This window comes from Daucus carota, chromosome 4, assembly GCF_001625215.2.
Source record: "Daucus carota subsp. sativus chromosome 4, DH1 v3.0, whole genome shotgun sequence".
Classification (NCBI taxonomy): domain Eukaryota; kingdom Viridiplantae; phylum Streptophyta; class Magnoliopsida; order Apiales; family Apiaceae; genus Daucus; species Daucus carota.
In genome coordinates, this window is record NC_030384.2 from 7,371,211 (window position 1) to 7,386,334 (window position 15,124).

Here is a 15,124-nt window from a genome sequence, read left to right on the forward strand (position 1 = left end):
GCTGACTGAAAAGAGGGATAGAATCAAAATTGCTACATTTATTGCCGAAGGCCCGTGTGATGAAGTCATAGTAGAAGCTCCACTCCTTGCAGAGATATGGACGCTTGAGTTCCCCCATCTTGTCAGTGCTTGCTGAATAGCCAAAGAAGATCATCATGTCCCTCAGAGTTTGAGTAGGGACTGAGGAATCAAATTTGTTGTGCTCAGGAAGATGAAGAGCCTTCCTGACAGTTGCTGGGGAAACGAAGTACTCCTGACCTTCATATTCACAGGTCAAGGATGGAGAGCCATGGTCACCCCCATCATCATAATTAGTTGTCCTCCAGAAGGTGAGGACTTGCGAAGGAGAAATAGACTCTGGCTGAGTCAAGGCATACATCAACTCGCTGTGTTCCAGAAAGTCTTGAATAAGATGAAATTCCTTGGGGGCTTCATTGTTATCAAGGATGGCAGCGTAATTGTCGGTGACAAACTTCGCCCCATCGAACTCAAATGCTGTTGTCGACATAATTTCTGAAAGAAAATGAGAGTTTGAGAGAGTGTATGTAAGGTGTTTGATGAAATGCGTAGTAGAAATTGAAGAGTAAAGTGTGAGAGAGAGAGACGGTAAAAAAATCGTGAGTTAAAAAAGTTAAAAACTTTTTAAAACTGATATATATATATGTGTGTGCACGATTCACCGAGAGGAAGCAGTAGTGGGACACGTGTCATGTGTCTAACGGTAACAAAAAAAATAGTGGGACGGTAATTATTACTGGCGTGTGTATCTGCAAGTGTGTAACAATTTCAGAGAAAACACAATCATGCACCGTGTTTTTCTCCACTCAGGAATTCAAATGGATTTGTACCGTTTGACAATTAAATCTAATATTTACCTGAGCAAAAATCATTTATTTTAAACTCCGACTTTGATCAGATGTTTGACCATTTGACCGGAGTTTAAATAAATGGCAGTCTATGAGACAAATCAGAGATTGTTCATAAAATTTCGTACTGATGAGCGATAGACATTGAAAGTCTGAATGATAATTTTTCCTCAGAGTTTGCAAATGATTATTTGAATTTAATCAAAAATCACTCGATGTCAGAAGATATGTTAATCACAAATTCGGAGTGAAAGTTGTGTGTTGATATGATTCATCTATTGTCACAGAGATTGACAAACTTCTTAAGAAACATTAGAAAGAATCAGATTAACCGAAAATGTTTTAACCACTTCATAAGACGAGTGTCTCACAATATGGATCAGAGTATAAGTTTTCTTCTCTTTTCTAAGATACTTATCTTTTGAAAGGAAACTTCTCATGGCAAGTGAGTCATAACCTTCATCAGATATTTATTTCTCAGTGTATTTCTCCAGTAATCAGAGAATGCGAAAGGTCTCCAAGAAAAATAAGATTTTTCCGATGCATTTTGCTTAATACCAGCAGTGCACTTGGATCTTTCCTTTCACAGAGTTTCTAAGATCTCAAAGGGGTACCTGAGATAACCTCTTCCTTCTTTTGTTTTGTTTTGTTTTCTTTTCTTTTCTGAGAAGAAACAAATTTTGTTGATCCATATCTGAGACTTATTCACTCTTAGCTCATAAGGGGAGTAAAACAAATTCTTCACTGAGTATATGTCTAATATTTAAGAAGTAAGGCAGTCTAGGTAACAGCTTTAAATCATGTTGTGTGTGACATAGATTTCCACATATGTAATATCACAAATATCAGACTTTAGAGAAGTTTATGACTTAATTCAAGTATTTGCAACATATTCTTCACAGGAAAGTCACTTATCAGGAAAAATTTCATGTCATCAGAGTTTGTCAGGTCAGAGTATAAATATCAGAGTTTGTCATATTAGTGCATAATCATCAGAGTTTATATCAGAGAATAACAGATGCAGTTGTAGATCAAGTTTATAAAAGAAATTAATAACAGATATCTTATGAAGGAATGTAACAGAGTTTAGAGAGGACCAGAGATCATCCCTAATTCGTTTACAAGTCTGGTGAATGTTGCTTCAGCCAAAGGTTTGGTGAAGATATCTGCTAACTGCTGATCTATTGGGACAAAGTGAAGTTTTACTGTCCCTTCCATCACATGTTCTCTGATGAAATGATATCTTATGCTGATATGCTTGGTCATGGAATGCTGTACTGGATTTCCTGTCATGGCAATAGCACTTTGGTTATCACAATAAATTGGGATTTGTGTAAGAGATAACCCATAGTCCAGTAGTTGATTTTTCATCCATAAGATCTGAGCACAGCAGCTTCCTGCAGCAATATACTCTGCCTCTGCAGTAGATGTGGAAATTGATTTCTGTTTCTTACTGAACCAAGACACCAGTCTTCCTCCAAGAAATTGACAACTTCCACTGGTGCTTTTCCTGTCTATTTTGCACCCTCCAAAATCTGCATCAGAGTAACCAATCAGTGTAAAGTCTGATTCTCTGGGATACCAGAGTCCCATCTCAACTGTACCCTTGAGGTATTTGAAAATCCTTTTGACTGCTATCAGATGTGGTTCTCTTGGATCTGCTTGAAATCTTGCACAGAGACATGTAGCAAACATGATATCAGGTCTACTAGTAGTTAGATTTAGAAGTGAGCCTATCATACCTCTGTAGTTAGTAATTTCTACTGGTGATCCAGTATCTTTATCTAACTTAGTGGCTGTTGCCATGGGAGTAGTGGCAGCTGAACTATCCTGCATATCAAATTTCATTAGCAGGTTTCTGGTGTACTTAGACTGATTAATGAAAATTCCCTCATCAGTTTGCTTAACTTGCAGTCCCAGAAAATAGCTCATCTCTCCCATCATGCTCATCTGATATCTAGACTGCATAAGCTTTGAGAATCTTTCACAGAGTTTAGGATTAGTAGATCCAAAAATGATATCATCTACATAAACTTGAACTAAAAGCAGGTCATTACCATGGTTGAGATAAAACAGAGTTTTGTCTATTGTACCTCTGTTGAAACCACTGTCCAAGAGGAATTGAGCCAGAGTTTCATGCCATGCTCTTGGTGCTTGCTTTAGTCCATACAGTGCCTTATCCAGACTGTAGACATGATCTGGAAATTTTGTGTCTACAAAACCTGGAGGTTGTTCAACATATACTTCTTCCTCCAGCTCTCTATTTAGAAAGGCACTTTTCACATCCATTTGAAAAACCTTGAATTTCTTGTGTGCTGCATAGGCCAAGAAAATTCTGATTGCTTCTAATCTGGCAACTGGGGCAAAGGTCTCATCATAGTCAATTCCTTCTTGTTGAGAGTATCCCTTGGCTACCAGTCTGGCTTTATTTCTGGTGATTATTCCATCACTGTCTGTCTTGTTTCTGAACACCCATTTGGTACCAACTATTGATCTGTTCTTTGGTCTTGGTACTAGTGTCCAGACTTTATTTCTCTCAAATTCATTTAACTCCTCCTGCATTGCTGTTACCCAATCAGCATCCTTAAGAGCTTCTTCCACTTTCTTTGGTTCTGTCTGAGATAAAAATGAGTGAAATAAGCCTTCATTTGCTGTTGCAGTTCTGGTTTGTACTCCAGCATCTGGATCTCCAATTATCAGAACTGGTGTGTGAGACTTTGTCCATTTCCTTTCATGTGGCAGTTGACTTCTGGAACTAGATCCTCCCCCATAATCCATGCTGTTTCCAGTGTCATATTGATTCTGATTCTCTGATGCCTCTCCCCCATTATTCATGCTATCTCCATGAGTATTCTGAGTTTCTGATGCTCCCCCTGAAGATGTGTTCTCATGATTCTCTGATGTAGAATGATCAGAGTTTGGGGAGTCAGAATCAGAGTTTGTGTTTTCTGCTGAGTCTTCAACATTTTCATCCAGATTTTCATTGTGAAAGTGCTCCCCCTCAACATGTGCTTGAGGTTGGTGAGTTGGAGTGACATACTCTGATATGATTTCAGAGTCAGAGTTTATGGAGTCAGAGAATGCATCTTCATCTTCAAATCTCAGTTGCTCATGGTCAGCAAAATCTTCCATTCCAGTAATTTTCTTATCATCAAAGGATACATGAATGGATTCCATGACTACCCTTGTTCTCAGATTGTAAACTCTGAAGGCTTTTGTTGACAGAGGATAGCCAACAAAGATTCCTTCATCAGCTTTTAAATCAAATTTGGTCAACTGTTCAGGATGATTTTTCAGAACAAAGCATTTACACCCAAATATGTGGAAGTATTTGAGATTTGGTTTTCTGCCTTTGACCATCTCAAATGGAGTTTTCCCATGCTTATTTATCAGAGTTGCATTCTGTGTGAAGCAAGCAGTTTGCACAGCTTCAGCCCAGAAGTAAGTTGGCAATTTTGCTTCCTCCAACATGGTTCTAGCAGCTTCAATCAGAGTTCTGTTCTTTCTTTCTACAACACCATTTTGCTGAGGTGTTCCAGGTGCTGAAAATTCTTGTTTAATTCCATTTGCTTTACAGAACTCTTCCATCTTAGAATTCTTGAACTCAGTCCCATTATCACTTCAGATGATCTTTACCGCATCTTTAGAAATTTTGTCCAGTTGCTTGACATGCTCAATTAAAAGATATGATGTCTCATCCTTGCTGTGTAAAAAATATACCCAAGTATATGTAAATTGATCAACAATGACCAGAGTATATCTTTTCTTTGCAATGGACATTATATTTACTGGTCCAAAAAGATCAACATGAAGCAGATGATATGGCTCAAGAATTGAGGACTCAGTTTTACTTTTGAATGAGGATTTCCTCTGTTTTGCCTTCTGACAGGAGTCACAGAGTCCATCTGGAGTGAAAACTGATTTGGGAAGTGTGATGACCTGGATTTTCAAAAATTATTTTATTATTTTTATTCCTGATTTTTTTCAGAAAATTTGGAATAAAATTTAATATGTTACTCTAGTTTGACAATTTTTACGTATCAGTTCAAATTATTTTTCGGGACATTAGGGGTATCAAAATTTTATTGTTTGTTCAAATTAAATGTCATGTTAAATATGTGAATTACTTGTTATATGATTTAATTGTTTATTTGGATGTGATTTATGCCTGTGTGCATGTTTGTTACTAATTATTGTGTTGTTTTAGAAATATTTATAATTTTCTTAAAAAAATAGATTTTTGGGAAAATGAATTCTTGAAAATATGAAAGTGATTTTAAAAAATTCTTTTAATTATTTGATAATGATAATAAATATTTTTACGAGATTTATAAAAATATCTCGGTGATGTTTTGAAAATATTTTGTGGCAAGTTATACCGTAAATTGTTAAAAAACGGGTTACAATTTCAAGCACCGCCTATGTATATACACAAACAACAGTTCCTCTCTGTATAGTCTCCCTCCCTCTCCTAAGTCTCTCTCATCTCTTTCAATGTCTACCGACTCTGTCTCTCACTCCAACAACAGTATTGCTCCGCTTTCCCCCGATAGTCGCCGTCGTGTGGCCACCGCCGCCGTCCTGTTTTACGAGCCACTGTTGAATCATCCCGCAGCAACGCCTTCGATTTCAATTGGTATACCCCAGTTCTGCTTTGTAAATCAGTTGTTTAACCGTTTATTTTTGTTTCAATTTGAATTATTCAATCGATTGCTATGTGTGTGTGAGCAGTTGATTTGTGTGGGTATAAACCGAGTTTATGTGTATGTATTAACAGGTTGTATAGTTGTGTTTATAAAAACAAATCAGTTGTGTGATGTATTTATATATATGTATGTGTGTGTGTATTTACATACATGGTAATCGAAATTACATTTGGGAGAATTGTGTTTATATGTATGTATAATTGATGTGTGTGTATAATCTGATTTATGTGACATCTGTGTTGCTATGTGTTAGTTGAGGCTAGTAGTAAAGTGGTTGATTAAGGGTATTTTAAGAGTTAAGTAGTGGTTTAAAGATTTAGAACTATTCATACTTGAGTTGAAAGTTTTGGCCGTTGCTGGTCTGTCTTGCAGCAAAAATCTGGGTCAATTGAGTTGAGTTATGTGCTTAATATTCCTGTGACAATGTGCTACTTGGAGTCTAGATCAAGTACGAAAAAGAATTTCAAAGCTTCGTTAAACGAGCTAAAAGATATGTATGTTTTAGTACAAGGCGCGCTGAAAATTCTGGGCAGTCTTGTCCTGTTCCATGCCCTGTTTTACTATCTTAAACTCAAGCTTTGCTTTTGAAATTTTTACTATAGTTAGATGTTAGTGTCTGGATTATGTCATTAAAATTTTATACAAATAGACCAGTTTTTCTATTTATTAAAATTCTTAGCGTGGGGCTGGTTCTGCAGGACAGATTCAGGTCCTGACTTGCAGGCCTTGTTTTACTCCCTTAAACATTGAATTTGCTTCTGAAATTTTTGTAGTAGATTTGAATAATGTTTAGGAATGTCTCATAAAATTTTTATATTAAAATGATAAATTTTCATTTTATTAAAAACACAGAGTGAGGACTATTTGAACTATTGTCTAGTTTTCTTTCTTTGTTAGTGCATATTCGGAGTTTATGTTTGATTGATTACATATAATTGATAAATGGATTCTTGTAGTGATGGTAGCTTGTTATTTGTTTAGCTTGATTTCATGTTCGAATATAGAGGGCTTCATGAGTTTTACTTGATATATATGGAAAGTTATTTAAAAGTAAAATTGAAAGATGTAGTGATTAAAGATGAGTTTGACTTTTAATAGTTATCATTAACTATATAAGTAAGAATGAATTGAGATTATACTTGCATAACTTGAATTATATGTTGATGCATATAAATTGTATAGATATGATTAGTGAATAAAGGATTTGGACGTTAGTTTGGAGTATAATATGACATTAAGTTGGGAATTGATAATTACCGAAGTATATTTGTTGAGTGACTGATCTTGTATCTTGCTCTGTGTTTTATTTGATGTTAAATTAGTAATTGCTGAGTATTGAGTTCGGATTGAGTTGTTGATTGCTACATAGTATAGAAAAACAGGTGGATAGTCTGATAAATAAAGGAGATGCTGCAGAATTTTTGTTAGAAATTATATATGATTTGCTTATTGAATGATATTTAATAGTTAATAGCAAATTAGTATAATTAAACCGAATTGTGTTTATGTGTTAAGTGATCACTGGTAACTTTTGGTAGCTAAAAGGTTATGTGTTTAACTGTGTGTTACGTGTTTAACTGACTCAAGGTGTATATACATTATATAATTATCTGTTCACAAATATGCGAAGGGCAGATGATTACAGACTTTGGTAGTTATTCCGAATTAGTTAATATCGCCTGGCGACTGAAGTATCGTTTAACTCTCGTATAGAGTCGACTAAGACATGCTTGGCAAGTACACTCAAAAGTAGTCGTAGAGTTCAGGATAACCCGATAAGGCGAAGTTGCTCCAAGAGATTGTCTATCAGAGTATAGTCAGTACGGAAGTTCGCAGTATTGAGGCAAGTATTTCTACCTCTCTCTTATATTGGAAAGATCAAGTATACAGTTCTTTTATTCAAAGAAAAGTGTTCATATCCATATTCCGTATTTTAGAATTTCTGTCAGTACTTTTACCTTTCTCCTGCAAATTAGAAGCAAGTGCACGTTCTTTTTACTCACTGCAAATGCATGACTGAGGTGCGATTTTGATTTGAAAGGTTGACTTACCAAATTGATGCATATGGTTTCAAAATCTCTATAAATGGTTTTCATAACTCGGTTTAGTTCCTCTGTAAGGCTTATCTGTTATAAGTATACTTCTAATGGAATAAACCTTTTCTTGAAAATGTTAAATCTGTAGTTTTGAAACCTATATTGGGTAGGTTTGCGTAAGAGGCCCAGACACCGGCCCAGCGTGAAAGGTGGCTCCTTCAGCCCGGAATACCGGATTTCGTAATATTTGTGTGGCCTAGCTTGAAAAAGACTAGGTTCTATGGACTATAGTGCGACTGATCATCGGCTATAGCATGGTGTCTTATTTAAAAACCCAATGAAACAATGAATAGTTTGAAAAAGAGATTATCTTATGTTGAAAAGATGATTGATTTCATTTTTAACTCTACAGCTTTAAGTTCATATATTGATGCAGAACTGTTTTATCATCGTGTACCATTTTACTCTTTTTATATCATACCCTGGTACTGAACTGTTGATTTACAACATCATTATTTAATCCAGAGTTTACTTTTACTTCAAACATTCCGATTCACTTAAATTTGTATATCTTGTGGCTTTCACCTATCATATTCTTGCTGAGCATTATTGCTCATTCTTGCTATTCCTTCTAACCCTTTTCAGCTAGGAATAAAGATGATTCACTTAAGACTAGACAAGGATTGCAAGTGGTTAAGTTTCAAGCAAATGGTCAGGTAGAGTATGCAGGACGATGTCATTAAGACTAGATGCAGTTGGAGTTCTGCAATTCAATTCAGTTGGAAATTAGATTTGTTTATTTGGTTATCAGCTACTCTTCTTATCAAGGTTTAGCTGATAATGTAGTTTAATTTGTAATAAAGATTTAATAGTTTTAGTTTCTGATTTCAATACTGTAATCTGTATGCGATCCTGTTTTCAGGGGGTGAAATTGATTTTCAATTTGAATCATTTTTTAAAAAAAATATCCAGGTTCTGAAATACTTGTTTTTATTTTCTTTCAAAAATACTGGTTTTAAATTATTTTTATTTACTCGTGGCACCAAATCCAGACCCCCGGATTTGAGGGCTGTCACAGTTGGTATCAGAGCTACAGGTTATAAGTTATTGAAATCAGAGTGTAGGTTGTTATTATTGGTTAAATAAAGAGAACACGTGTAACCTCACATAGAGGTATCGTAAGACTATTTGGGGATAGTCCTTCTGAGCAGAATAAAATGAAGCTAGAGGATTAAGTTTCAGTTTTTATACTTATAGACATGACAAGTCCTAAATCTAGTTCTTCTAGTCCCTAGTATATTGACCAATTCAGAGTTATATCATTCTAAGAGGGTCAAAGTTAGACCTATCAGAAGAACCTTCAAGTTAGAAGTAGTTGAGGTCAGACCCGTAGAGATTCTCACACAGTCTAATGTATCATTTATTGTATATGCCAAGTGTTGAGCATTGATCGGAGAGTCACTTTTTTTTTATTCTTATCAGAGATATATGGAATTGGTGAAAGAATATAGGTGTTATCATGTCTGAGTTTAAAGCTTTGTGTATAGTTAAGTAGTGAGCGTTAGAGCTATGTAGAGTTCATGTTAGATTACTCGACTTAGTATCAATGAGTGAGTTAAGACGTCAACGCTTTATGGTGATGATTGTATAAAGTTGGGTAAGGCCTCTGACCGACAACGATATCGATGATGGGATCTTCAGAGGCTATTATGAGTCAACGGTAATATATGAAAGTGATCACTAAGAACGTCGAGAAGAATTGTTAGAATCAAAACGAGTCATCAAAGGAATCGATCAAGAAGACACCTGTGAGAATCCTGGCAATACCTTTCTCATTGTTGATTATATTGATTATTTTCCTAATCAGTGAATTATTTTAACATTCCTTTCATAAAGATGTTCGTTGACAAGCATATATCCTCCCTCTTGACTTATAGGAGGATGCATGTATTCATTTTATCCTTTCTGATTATTCTTTTCATTGAGACTAGCACCGTTTGAACATATTTGAGTTTTGCCCAAATTGTGCGTCAGATTTTGAATCGTCTTGATTGGTTAAAAGACAATAATTATTCAACTCATTCTGAATCGCTTCCATGTATCTGTACTCTAACTGAGATGAACAACCCTACCTATAGGGGACACAAGGACTCTCTGTCTGTGTGATAGAAGTTTGATGGGACGCCATCACTTGTGTGTGTTGTACATTACAAGAAGGTTAACTACCTTTAGTAGTGTCTTAATCAAGACACACAACACTAGTTCATTAGATTATATTGATCTCTCAGTTACTCTTTTATTTCAATCACGTAACATTTGCTCTAATAGATATATTCTTTCATATTTTTTATCTTCAAGATTCTTGTATCTCTAATAGTTGAAGGTATGCCATCTGAGTTGCCAAGATAAATTAAGCCTTTATAGTAGGAAGTAACATGAACAAAAGCGGATGATGATACAGATCTATGGAAACAATCAAGAGAATTTTATATGAGAAAGGAGTATTAGGAATTGAAGATATCATACGCTGTGGTTTTCTTTTCGCTGATTCCGAGGACGGAATCCTTTTAAGGGGGGTAGATTGTGATGACCTGGATTTTCAAAAATTATTTTATTATTTTTATTCCTGATTTTTTTCAGAAAATTTGGAATAAAATTTAATATGTTACTCTAGTTTGACAATTTTTACGTATCAGTTCAAATTATTTTTCGGGACATTAGGGGTATCAAAATTTTATTGTTTGTTCAAATTAAATGTCATGTTAAATATGTGAATTACTTGTTATATGATTTAATTGTTTATTTGGATGTGATTTATGCCTGTGTGCATGTTTGTTACTAATTATTGTGTTGTTTTAGAAATATTTATAATTTTCTTAAAAAAATAGATTTTTGGGAAAATGAATTCTTGAAAATATGAAAGTGATTTTAAAAAATTCTTTTAATTATTTGATAATGATAATAAATATTTTTACGAGATTTATAAAAATATCTCGGTGATGTTTTGAAAATATTTTGTGGCAAGTTATACCGTAAATTGTTAAAAAACGGGTTACAATTTCAAGCACCGCCTATGTATATACACAAACAACAGTTCCTCTCTGTATAGTCTCCCTCCCTCTCCTAAGTCTCTCTCATCTCTTTCAATGTCTACCGACTCTGTCTCTCACTCCAACAACAGTATTGCTCCGCTTTCCCCCGATAGTCGCCGTCGTGTGGCCACCGCCGCCGTCCTGTTTTACGAGCCACTGTTGAATCATCCCGCAGCAACGCCTTCGATTTCAATTGGTATACCCCAGTTCTGCTTTGTAAATCAGTTGTTTAACCGTTTATTTTTGTTTCAATTTGAATTATTCAATCGATTGCTATGTGTGTGTGAGCAGTTGATTTGTGTGGGTATAAACCGAGTTTATGTGTATGTATTAACAGGTTGTATAGTTGTGTTTATAAAAACAAATCAGTTGTGTGATGTATTTATATATATGTATGTGTGTGTGTATTTACATACATGGTAATCGAAATTACATTTGGGAGAATTGTGTTTATATGTATGTATAATTGATGTGTGTGTATAATCTGATTTATGTGACATCTGTGTTGCTATGTGTTAGTTGAGGCTAGTAGTAAAGTGGTTGATTAAGGGTATTTTAAGAGTTAAGTAGTGGTTTAAAGATTTAGAACTATTCATACTTGAGTTGAAAGTTTTGGCCGTTGCTGGTCTGTCTTGCAGCAAAAATCTGGGTCAATTGAGTTGAGTTATGTGCTTAATATTCCTGTGACAATGTGCTACTTGGAGTCTAGATCAAGTACGAAAAAGAATTTCAAAGCTTCGTTAAACGAGCTAAAAGATATGTATGTTTTAGTACAAGGCGCGCTGAAAATTCTGGGCAGTCTTGTCCTGTTCCATGCCCTGTTTTACTATCTTAAACTCAAGCTTTGCTTTTGAAATTTTTACTATAGTTAGATGTTAGTGTCTGGATTATGTCATTAAAATTTTATACAAATAGACCAGTTTTTCTATTTATTAAAATTCTTAGCGTGGGGCTGGTTCTGCAGGACAGATTCAGGTCCTGACTTGCAGGCCTTGTTTTACTCCCTTAAACATTGAATTTGCTTCTGAAATTTTTGTAGTAGATTTGAATAATGTTTAGGAATGTCTCATAAAATTTTTATATTAAAATGATAAATTTTCATTTTATTAAAAACACAGAGTGAGGACTATTTGAACTATTGTCTAGTTTTCTTTCTTTGTTAGTGCATATTCGGAGTTTATGTTTGATTGATTACATATAATTGATAAATGGATTCTTGTAGTGATGGTAGCTTGTTATTTGTTTAGCTTGATTTCATGTTCGAATATAGAGGGCTTCATGAGTTTTACTTGATATATATGGAAAGTTATTTAAAAGTAAAATTGAAAGATGTAGTGATTAAAGATGAGTTTGACTTTTAATAGTTATCATTAACTATATAAGTAAGAATGAATTGAGATTATACTTGCATAACTTGAATTATATGTTGATGCATATAAATTGTATAGATATGATTAGTGAATAAAGGATTTGGACGTTAGTTTGGAGTATAATATGACATTAAGTTGGGAATTGATAATTACCGAAGTATATTTGTTGAGTGACTGATCTTGTATCTTGCTCTGTGTTTTATTTGATGTTAAATTAGTAATTGCTGAGTATTGAGTTCGGATTGAGTTGTTGATTGCTACATAGTATAGAAAAACAGGTGGATAGTCTGATAAATAAAGGAGATGCTGCAGAATTTTTGTTAGAAATTATATATGATTTGCTTATTGAATGATATTTAATAGTTAATAGCAAATTAGTATAATTAAACCGAATTGTGTTTATGTGTTAAGTGATCACTGGTAACTTTTGGTAGCTAAAAGGTTATGTGTTTAACTGTGTGTTACGTGTTTAACTGACTCAAGGTGTATATACATTATATAATTATCTGTTCACAAATATGCGAAGGGCAGATGATTACAGACTTTGGTAGTTATTCCGAATTAGTTAATATCGCCTGGCGACTGAAGTATCGTTTAACTCTCGTATAGAGTCGACTAAGACATGCTTGGCAAGTACACTCAAAAGTAGTCGTAGAGTTCAGGATAACCCGATAAGGCGAAGTTGCTCCAAGAGATTGTCTATCAGAGTATAGTCAGTACGGAAGTTCGCAGTATTGAGGCAAGTATTTCTACCTCTCTCTTATATTGGAAAGATCAAGTATACAGTTCTTTTATTCAAAGAAAAGTGTTCATATCCATATTCCGTATTTTAGAATTTCTGTCAGTACTTTTACCTTTCTCCTGCAAATTAGAAGCAAGTGCACGTTCTTTTTACTCACTGCAAATGCATGACTGAGGTGCGATTTTGATTTGAAAGGTTGACTTACCAAATTGATGCATATGGTTTCAAAATCTCTATAAATGGTTTTCATAACTCGGTTTAGTTCCTCTGTAAGGCTTATCTGTTATAAGTATACTTCTAATGGAATAAACCTTTTCTTGAAAATGTTAAATCTGTAGTTTTGAAACCTATATTGGGTAGGTTTGCGTAAGAGGCCCAGACACCGGCCCAGCGTGAAAGGTGGCTCCTTCAGCCCGGAATACCGGATTTCGTAATATTTGTGTGGCCTAGCTTGAAAAAGACTAGGTTCTATGGACTATAGTGCGACTGATCATCGGCTATAGCATGGTGTCTTATTTAAAAACCCAATGAAACAATGAATAGTTTGAAAAAGAGATTATCTTATGTTGAAAAGATGATTGATTTCATTTTTAACTCTACAGCTTTAAGTTCATATATTGATGCAGAACTGTTTTATCATCGTGTACCATTTTACTCTTTTTATATCATACCCTGGTACTGAACTGTTGATTTACAACATCATTATTTAATCCAGAGTTTACTTTTACTTCAAACATTCCGATTCACTTAAATTTGTATATCTTGTGGCTTTCACCTATCATATTCTTGCTGAGCATTATTGCTCATTCTTGCTATTCCTTCTAACCCTTTTCAGCTAGGAATAAAGATGATTCACTTAAGACTAGACAAGGATTGCAAGTGGTTAAGTTTCAAGCAAATGGTCAGGTAGAGTATGCAGGACGATGTCATTAAGACTAGATGCAGTTGGAGTTCTGCAATTCAATTCAGTTGGAAATTAGATTTGTTTATTTGGTTATCAGCTACTCTTCTTATCAAGGTTTAGCTGATAATGTAGTTTAATTTGTAATAAAGATTTAATAGTTTTAGTTTCTGATTTCAATACTGTAATCTGTATGCGATCCTGTTTTCAGGGGGTGAAATTGATTTTCAATTTGAATCATTTTTTAAAAAAAATATCCAGGTTCTGAAATACTTGTTTTTATTTTCTTTCAAAAATACTGGTTTTAAATTATTTTTATTTACTCGTGGCACCAAATCCAGACCCCCGGATTTGAGGGCTGTCACAGGAAGTCCTCTCACAAGATCTTTCTTCACTAACTCATTTATATTGTTGAAGTTCAGGTGAGATAGTTTCTTGTGCCAGTTCCAGTTTTCTTCAATACTAGCTCTGCCAAGTAGACAGATTGCAGAGCTTTCAGAGTTTAAAGAGAGCTTGGCTTCATAGATGTTCCCATGTCTATATCCTTTCAGAACAACTTTCCCAGTGCTTTTGCTAATCACTTCACAGTATTCTTCAAAGAAATCAACATGATACCCTCTGTCACAGATTTGACTTATGCTGAGCAGATTGTGCTTAAGTCCTGAGACCAGAGCTACAGATTGAATGATGACATTTCCAAGATTGATATTGCCATATCCCAAAGTTTTCCCTATGTTGCCATCTCCATAAGAAACATTTGGGCCAGCCTTCTCCACAAAGTCTGATAGCAGGGCTTTATTTCCTGTCATGTGTCCTGAGCATCCACTGTCCAGAACTAGGATGTTTTTCCTGTTGCCCTGCAATCACATACACAACTAATGATTAGTTTTAAGGACCCAGACTTGCTTGGATCCTTTGTTCTTGTTAAGTTTGTTAACACTAGCAGCGGAAGATTTATCAGAGTTTAAATCATAGTTTGTGCTAACAGAATTTTTAACAGAGTTTAAACCAGGAGTAGAATCAATCTTTTTCTTTAAGGAAGGTTTCAATTCATAATAATCATAGTATAAACTATGGTATTCCTTACAAGTGTAGATGGAATGCCATAAACTACCACAATGAAAACAAGGATTTTCTGGTCTAAATCTAGTATTCCTAGTCTTAACTTCTGATTTGGGAGACATAGTATTTATGTCCTTATTCTTCCTGCAAAAAGAAGCAAGATGATTAGGATTACCACAGCTATGACAAGTTTTCCTAGGAGCATTAGGAATAGGCATATAATTATTGCTTTTGTTTATTCCTACCTTCCCATTTCTATTTTTCTTAGGTTCCTTAATCCTGTTTTCTTTCCTAACCTCCTTGAGCTTATGCTTAAGCTGTTTCTGAGTCATTAAACCTATGTTGACCT

General features: G+C 34.7%; 1 long non-coding RNA gene across 1 annotated transcript; it reads left to right on the plus strand.

The window, feature by feature from the left end:
• The first annotated feature begins 4,801 nt into the window (after positions 1-4,801).
• On the plus strand, positions 4,802-13,983 carry LOC135152336 (uncharacterized). The gene is made up of 5 exons (XR_010291375.1): positions 4,802-5,502; positions 7,286-7,419; positions 8,258-10,896; positions 12,680-12,813; positions 13,652-13,983. It is a non-coding gene; the product is annotated as an uncharacterized LOC135152336 (long non-coding RNA).
• The last annotated feature ends 1,141 nt before the right edge of the window (positions 13,984-15,124 follow it).